At 33.0% G+C, this 9,562-nt stretch overlaps 1 long non-coding RNA gene across 1 annotated transcript; it reads right to left on the reverse strand.

The window, feature by feature from the left end:
• Positions 1 to 2,336: 2,336 nt before the first annotated feature.
• LOC127834721 (uncharacterized) lies at positions 2,337 to 8,746 on the reverse strand. Its single transcript, XR_008028084.1, has 2 exons — positions 8,395 to 8,746; positions 2,337 to 6,854 (listed from the first exon to the last, which is right to left on the reverse strand). It is a non-coding gene; the product is annotated as an uncharacterized LOC127834721 (long non-coding RNA).
• Between the last annotated feature and the right edge of the window lie 816 nt (positions 8,747 to 9,562).

Raw genomic sequence — 9,562 nt, forward strand, 5'->3', positions numbered from 1 at the left:
TGAGACCAGATATTGAATGACGGTGTTTGGATGGCAAAAACTTTGTGCAATTGCGTTATATATGTATCAGTGGTAAAGAGGAATTATATCGCCATAACGCGAAAGTCTGACGGAGCATTTACGCGCAACGATAGCTCTTTCTGTTTATCTTTATGTCATGGCATTTATAAATTGTAACAATGGCTGATAAAAGTTAAGTACTAAGTGCAAGTCAGTATTTAAAATGAAAACAAACGTTTGTATTATATATTATTACAGGTAATCTATTAATAAAAAAATATTAGTATTGTTCATTTTTCTAATCGAAATATGTAATTATTAAATATTAACATAATTGTTACCATCATATTGTGTTAAGGGTGCAACTAAATTTTGAATCCACATTTTACTTATCCAATTTTTCAATGTCTTTGTCTGACATAAAATGCCGTGCATATTTTCATGATAAATTCACTGATCTGCGAATTTATTTAAAGAAAGTAAATCACCTCAGCCCATTTTAATTAAAAGGACAGGTGTTGAGAACTACGCTAATGAAAATCAGAATAAAATTAAAGCAAAACAGAAATGTAATTTAATTTAAATTGGGGTCAAAATACAAAAAAACGAAACGGAACGTGCCGACTGATGTTTCTTAAGGTCACATACATGTGAGAGCGCATGCAATAAGGTATTTTACACTTTGGTATTTTACAATTAAATAACTGAACGTCCTGCCGTAGTACAAGTAACAAGGTCTACGGTCCTCGAGTTATTTCATGCAATGAGTTTGATAACGTTGACTAAAAGGTAGAATCGTAAATGCGTTTCAACGACAAGGTATGGACAAGACCAATGCGGGACCGGGACTATTGGGGCATTCTTAATTAAATACAATCTGCAGACAAGCGAATGCACGAATTTGTTGAGATCAGTGCAGATATCGCACTCGGCTGTATTAAAGCGGATTGAATGGCCCTTAATGAAAAAAACAAACTTTATTTTTCCTCGCATGTATCGACATATTTACGGCTTTATTTAACGAGTACATGTCAACTATTTGCACATAATTCGTATTAAGACGGGAAATACTTTGTATCATTACAATTGGCATTCGCGCCTCGCTTGTAATCATATATAAATGCACGCGGTTTGGAACTGAAAAAAAAACCTATAGTACGGGCAGTAGGCTGAAGTTATTTTTTTAAGTGATACGCTTATCAATCGAGGATATCAGGGACAGAAATCAATGTAAATATAGATCGACCAAATAATAACTCACGCAGTCTTTCATGACCATTTATCAATAAAATCTGCCTCGCCATAAGTTATGGTAATTGTATGTGAGAATTATTATATTTGTATTGCTCTTTTATAAGCAAAGGCCTCGATGAAAATACTATTGAATGGTCAATATATGACAATTTCTTATTAGGTACCAGCAGTTTTGTTGCTGGATTGGTGACATTTTTGTTATCTCAGAAAGTAGCAATATATAAGTGGGATTACTCGGGTTTACGCTTTTCCGGATGTGAGCAATAAAGTTCAGAACTAATTGTTCAAGAGCAATCAGTTACAGCCAGTTTTGTAAATACGAATTGCAACCTTACTTAAAAATGTAAGTTTAAATATAGAGAATATTAGGGTAGCGTTGAAGAGAGAGAAGTTTATGTTGTGAAGCTGGAGGGCGAGCCTTGGTGACATTTAACATAAATAGATCTAATTACCTTAACAATAATTTTAATTCATTCTTAAAAGCGCTTGAACTCTAACGAATGTAAGCATTCGTAGTGATATAGCATGTATATGTTCTGGTACGAAAATAGTCCTTAAAAAATCACACAAAAACTGTATAACGAGATAAAATATCACCAAATGCCTCGATTCATTTTTATGCAACATGCAAATTGTAACACATTACGACCGCGAAAAGAAGATTTTACTTTAATATAATTCATTTTATTATCGAAAGAAAATGATCAAAATCCAATATGGCGGCGATTGCTCCTGACAAAATAATGTCGATTTCAACATACATGTTCATGTAGATTTACACACAGATTTGTTTTGAACATAAATAATTAAAGAATCTAGACTCGCCAAATTGTTTCATGCACGCTGTAGATTTTGATGGCGTCTAGATCTAGCCTTAGCATCCAATAGTTTGTGACACAGACACAAGATGATCCGTAATAATTATGTTAAGCTTTAACGCACTTGTTGCAAACGGGTTTTACTCATAGTTATGAGTAAATTTATTATTCTCTATTCTCAAAATACTATTAAAATCTCATCATCTTTATAACCCATATCATCATCATTATCATTATCAAAGAAATAATAAACCAAAGACAAAATAGGAGTGAGTGCTTGTTTGACAGGACTTTCAACATATAAATGCAAAAAACAATTCTTCTGACGCCCGTATGTGTTATATGTGCAATGGATATAGACCTCAACGGCACCGCTCAATTGATTAGCCTCGAGACGACTGGAAACAGTGTAACATCTTTGTTCAGGTGTATAAAGAACTGAAACGATACTATTTAAATGCTGTAGGGCATGTAATTATGAATTCTTCACATGCACATGCGTGTCATGTGAAAAAATGCAAATTTATTCATAACAATTAGACGTCATGTATATATCTCAAATAAAGAGTTACTGTTTGAATAAACTGATCCCGGCCGATGCCCAAAGTGCACACAGGACGCCAACAATGCCCATCAATCACGCTAACTTGCTTAAATATTATAAATTAACAATTGTGAAACATTAATTTGTTCAAAGAAGCTGCTAATATCTGCAAGATTCATCCATCACCACCAATCAAGAGAAGTGTACATGACTTCACGTACACCCCATACAATAATCAGTAGTAATAAACGATTCAGGTAAAACCGCGAGCGGGATACGCAACCCTACTGCCATTTTTGTTTTCTTATTTTTTCTTTTAATGGCAGGGGGACGTATGAGGACCCATGGCTCGAGACCGGTGTCTAGGTGCCTTCATCACCTCCCGAAACCTCTAATTTTAGAGAAATCTACAAATAAGCAGCTATTATTATACTGTAAACATTAAGTATTATTTAGTAAAAAATGTAATTAAAACATTATCAATTTCATTGCGCAAATTAACATAACAAACAAACATCAAAAGCATCCCGCACACACCCCGGACATCAACATAAAAACAAACAAATCACTCAAACCATAAAATCCATAAAGCACCTAAAAAGAATATTGATAAATCATAAGTATTCCGAGAAATACATAAATGCATATGACGAACAGCTATATTAAACCGACTTCAACATCTAACCAGTCACACCAAAATGAAAATATTAAGTAATCGTACAATAAGAATGTCTTTGAATTAAACGTTCATTACGAAAGACAACAAAAAATAATAACACTGAAATTTAAACATACCAATATTTCAATAAATATGCTGGAGGTACTATCTCCAGGAAGTGAGAGTCTCGAAAAACATGACACCCATAACTTAAAAAACCTCATTCAAACACAATATTAAGTAAAAATGAGTCAAAATAATCAAGAAAACTTAGCTGCTTCAGACTTAAATGAAAATACACCCATCGTCTTTCCCAGTAATAGAATCTGTTTGTGTTAAGATCCCATCTCACATGGACTAAAAACCGAACTAAAAATATACTAAATATAGACTTTATAATTGCAAAATTATAAACATAAAAGCAATGTAACCAATTATTTAACCATACATATGTTCATTAAGGGCGGGCGGGCGGGGTTATCACCCTTTCGTTTTCTTGCTCCATAACTTTGCCTGTCAAAAACAACCCTCGAATGGCGTCTCACTAGATGTGCAAATCATATATACCCCAAAACGAAAAACTCGTGCGCTTTCGCGCTAAAACATGCACACAAAACCCGTGCATTATACGCGCTAAACCATTACCATAATCTCTCTTCTAAATAACACGTATTAAACCATACTATACCGTATTTATCAAACCGAGAATAATTTCATTTACTCATAGTTATGAGTAAATTTATTATTCTCTATTCTCAAAATACTATTAAAATCTCATCATCTTTATAACCCATATCATCATCATTATCATCATCAAACAAATAATAAACCAAAGACAAAATAGGAGTGAGTGCTTGTATTTGACAGGACTTTCGAATAAAACAAAGAGAGAATACAAATAATATAAAACATAAAATGAATACCTAAATATTCTCCACCACTTATATACCTCTCGAACTGTGTTTTAACTGAAAAGATACAATTATAAACATTTGTAAAAGCAATAAAATTAATTCAATCAAAATAGGCACACTATGGCCTTCAACAACGGTCAACTGACCACACAAGCCAACTGGCTTATCAACATCAGGCACACTCTGGCCTTCACAAACGGTCAAATGACCACACAAGCCAAACGGCTAATCAACATCAGGCACACTCTGGCCTTCACAAACGGTCAAATGACCACACAAGCCAAACGGTTAATCAACATCAGGCACACTCTGGCCTTCACAAACGGTCAAATGACCAATCGAATAATGCACAAGAGAATTAAACAGATATAATAAAACAATATTTACAAAATTAATGATAAACATTAAAACGGAAATAAAAAATATCATAATCATAATCCTTATAATAATAATAACATACTACATAAACCATACCTTTATGTTCTCCAATACTTAATATACCATTCGTACTGTCCAGTTACTGCGCTGCAAAAAATAAACTTGCAAAGATTGTTAATTCCATGTGAACATGCTTTTTAAGAAAATAAGTTCAACTCACAAAAGCCAACCGGCTTTCACACATCAGATCAACTTGCTTTAAAAAACGGTCAACTGACCATACAAGCCAACTGGCTTACCAAATCAGGCCAAATGGCCGTAAACAAATTGGTCCAATGACCACAAGAAAACATACACACAACACAAACACAGAACTTAATAATACTCAAAAGCATTTCCAAACCATTTATATATTAATATATTATAGTGTCTTTAAATGTGCTACGAACAACACATCATACATTTCAAATCACACATACATTAATAATGACTTTTCACAAATCTAAATTTAGCGACACCGATAATCTGTCTTTCAAAGAATCTTTAACATATCCGTCCTTAGTTGAAACACTTTTTCATCTACCATGTCTTTGCCAAAGTCTATCCACAGTCTTATTATTGGCACTTATAGATGCTCCACCAGCACGAAAAGAATGAAGTCCATATTTAGAAGAAACATAACCCAATAGACTAAACTTCTTCTTAAACTATCATTTATAGTAGAATAACTTATATGCTTATTATAAGAAATCAATTTGAAACAGTGTTTTACATTACACAAATAAACTGGTCTAAACACATAATCAGTAGATGAACATGCAATATCTGCAACACACAAATACTTTTCAAACAATTTCACAGGACATGTGTCTGTATTAGTTTTTGCAATCAGAACAGTATTACCCTCTCTTAAAATGTCCGTTTTTGACTTTTCAATTTTAATATTACAATGCGTATCTAAAAATACAACATCTGATCTTTTAACAGACAAAATTTCACTTATCCTAAAAAACCAGCATAAAATAAGAAAAAGATTGTAACGCCTCTTAAATACCCCAAAGAACAATCGCTCTCAGAAACAAAAGTGTGATCAAATTTCTTTAATATATCTGATGTAATAGGCTCCTTTTTAACTACCGGCTTTGCAATTCTCCGAATGCACCCAAATAAAATACATCATAATAATCCTAGTAATAATAATAACATACTACATAAACCATACCTTTATGTTCTTCAATACTTAATATACTATTCGAACTGTCCAGTTACTGCATTGCAAACAATAATTTGGCAAATATTGTAAATTCTATGAGACTTTCGTTCCAAGAAAGTTCGGTAATCTGACAACACAAGCCAACAGGCTTTCACACACCATATAGACTGGCTTTAAAAACGGTCAACTGACCATACAAGCCAACTGGCTTTCAAAATCAGGCCAATTGGCCTTAAACAACTTGGTCCAATGACCACAAGAGACATGCACAAATACCAAACACATTTTACTAATGTTCTCACAATCAATACGTATGTTCTGCTCTTAAAATTAAAACTACCGACTTGACATTTGTTTTAAGGTTCAATTCACCAACACAAAGACAAACTTTAAGCTACTGATCGAACCCTGGCTCAAATTTCCATGGCAATAGCATAAGCTCAATTGATATACTAGAACACCGTATTTATTTTGATTTACTAATTTGAAAACAACAAAATGCTTAACACACTCAAATACAAAGCTATAGGTACTTGGTCGGCTGCAAAATTCGTCAATTTTTGGAATTTTAACCCATCAAACAAATCTCAAAGAAAACCGGTATTGATGCAAAGTTGAATTTCAGTGACTCTAAAAGGAATGCATGTACCATCTGAGAATAATCCCTGTTGCTGAACCGTTACTTGTTTTTGTTCAATTAAACGCAAAACCTAGAAACTCATTCATTTTTACGTGCTAAACCATAACCATACTCACTTTCTCTTCTAAATACTATGTAAAGACCAACATCATTCGGTATTTATCAAACCTAAAATAATTTCATTCACTAAAAATTCGTTAATGTAGTATTATCCATTCACAAAATACTGTCAACTATTCCTCCTCCTCATCAATAACGTTAGCATCATCATCAACATTTATAACATCATCATCAATAAAATCATCATTATTAATCTTAACAAGTTATTTTCTAACACATAATTACACAAAAAAAACAAACAAATTATACCTTTCGAGCTGCCCTCTTACTATAATGTTACACTATTCATTATTTATTCTTCGAACTGTCCAGCTTCTGAAAAAATAAACTTCGCAAACATGTGTAAATGCAATTTCAACATGTGTTTTGAGACATTTTTGTGAACTGACACGCAAGCAAACTGGCTTATACGCATCTGAAAAAATCTGCTTCAACAAACTGTCAACGGACAACCCGAGCCAACCGGTTAATTTACATAAGCCAATCTGGCCCTTAATAACATACATTTAATGTTCTCCAATATATAATATCCTTCGAACAGTACAATCTTAACATTAAATAAAAACAAAAATGTAAATGTAAACGCACGTTTTAACAAATTTGGTTAACAAACTACACACGCTAACTGGGTTTAACCACATCTGGTCAACTGGCTTTCACCAAAACGATAAGCAAATTACACATGTTAACTGGCATTCAAAAAACGGCCAAACGCCATAAAAGCCAAATGTCTTTACACATCAAGCCAACAGGCCACCAAACAAGAACAAAAACTATCACGAAAACAAAATGACTTATATTGCAAATAAATCCGGTCTACTGTTGTTATCATTACAGTACCTAATCTTTAAAAATGCATTTAACTATGACGAAACTAAATTTAACAAAACCGATAAATGCCTTTCACTTAAGTTTAAAACAACAGTCTTATTGTCAACGCTCTTTTCAAACCAAATTTATACCACAGTTTATCCAAAATATCGTAAATTAATTAGCACATATGCATGCACCATTATTGACACCAACCTTGCAGGGAAAACTTAACGTCTTAAATTATTATGAAAAATATAATAACTCAAAATGTTTTAATTCAATTTAGAGATTTTTTTTTTAATTGTATACAACAATAACATATAAACTGTTTATTCAATATCCAGCGAACGAGATGTAATATATGCAAAACACAAACATGTTTCAAAAAAAAATTTACAAGACAAGTCTCTATAGCTGTTTCATAGGTGAATAGAATATATATTTCCGTAATGTATCGATTTTTGATGTTTCATTCTTAATTCACAATTGGAATACCTGAATAGTTTAAAGATATGTTCGCATAAATTTTTATCCGCTCATTATCATACCACGTCATATATCGCACACAACCATCAAGCTGAATTATAAGGAAAACGGCATTTAATTGTTATTAATCGTTTGTTGAATTATACGCTTGGAACTAATACACAAACTTGTAACACATGTATTACCATATAAGGTGTTATATCTTATAAACAATAAAAATAAAGCAAGGTGTTCGTAAAAACATGAGGGAGAGTGATCTAACTCTGCTATCAAAACAACCTGGAGTGACACTATGTGGCCTTACCTATATATAATCCTACCAGACCATTACATTTGCGACCTCTTTTTAACTTAAATAGTTTCATTTTTACCCAATAATCAAATCAATTGATGTATCTGAATAATTGGAACTAAACAAAAACAGCACAAATAAAGATATGGAGCATGTTATTGAATATACTTATCATAAAAGTTAACAAGGAACACAACCTGTGTTAATTTCAATCGGAAAGTTGTTGCCAGTGTTATTACAATAAACAGAACCAACAAGTCTGACCTTTGTTCGAAGTTCCAGCTCACCATTCCGCTTCTAGCAGAGAATCAGTCCTCTCATCGAAAATCTCCTTCCGAATACTATGTATTTCGCAAATGAACGCCTAAACTACTTTATCACCCTTTCGTTTTCTTGCTCCATAACTTTGCCTGTCAAAAACAACCCTCGAATGGCGTCTCACTAGATGTGCAAATCATATATACCCCAAAACGAAAAACTCGTGCGCTTTCGCGCTAAAACATGCACACAAAACCCATGCATTATACGCGCTAAACCATTACCATAATCTCTCTTCTAAATAACACGTATTAAACCATACTATACCGTATTTATCAAACCGAGAATAATTTCATATTCTTACTGAATAGACTTTCTTTGATAAAAAAACAAAAACAACGTATATTCATCAAAGAAAAAACCGTTACGTTTGCTTACATCCAAAAGCAAAACAAATCGAATAGACTACTGAACCAAAATTCACACCCGTCAGTATGTTTTATACACACAATTTCACATTCAAATCACAGGTGGAAGTAACGTACCCAGGAAAGTATATTTTTTATTTTTTTAGGAGTCCAATATATTCAACTTTATATATAAAACCATGTTAAATGAGAAAAAAATTACAAAGAGCCACGAAAAAAAAATTCCCACCCTCTGATATTGGAATCATAACAAGGTCATTAACTAGAATTTATTATAGACCTGTCTTCGCGGGCCGCAAAAATTTCAAAAGTAGCTTTAATCCAAAGCAGCCCTTGATCCTCCTATGGGCAATTGGACATCCTTTCAAAAAAAGTTATCTTAAAAAAAAATCTGTCTAGCCGTAAACTCACAGTCGGTCGATAACCAAGCAATATTTCCAGTCCGTTTGTCAACCCGAATTAACCTTCGACAGACTATCAAAAAAATATTTGTTATTTTTTACCCCTTAATCGATAGCTCGCGTCCTATTCCTTTAAAACAACGAGGCGTGTCAAATAGTGCATGCATATGCAACCACTTACCCCTAAAAACTTATTCCAAAAGTTTATTATTATTTTTTTTGCAACAACTGTTTTAACTCTAAATTTGAACTTTTTTCGCTCTTGAATCCGGCTTAGCATTGAATTACATTGACAGAGCCAGGCACAGAAATATCCAATCAACAACAACAACGACGTTTCAATAA

Source organism: Dreissena polymorpha, chromosome 6, assembly GCF_020536995.1.
Source record: "Dreissena polymorpha isolate Duluth1 chromosome 6, UMN_Dpol_1.0, whole genome shotgun sequence".
Lineage (NCBI taxonomy): Eukaryota > Metazoa > Mollusca > Bivalvia > Myida > Dreissenidae > Dreissena > Dreissena polymorpha.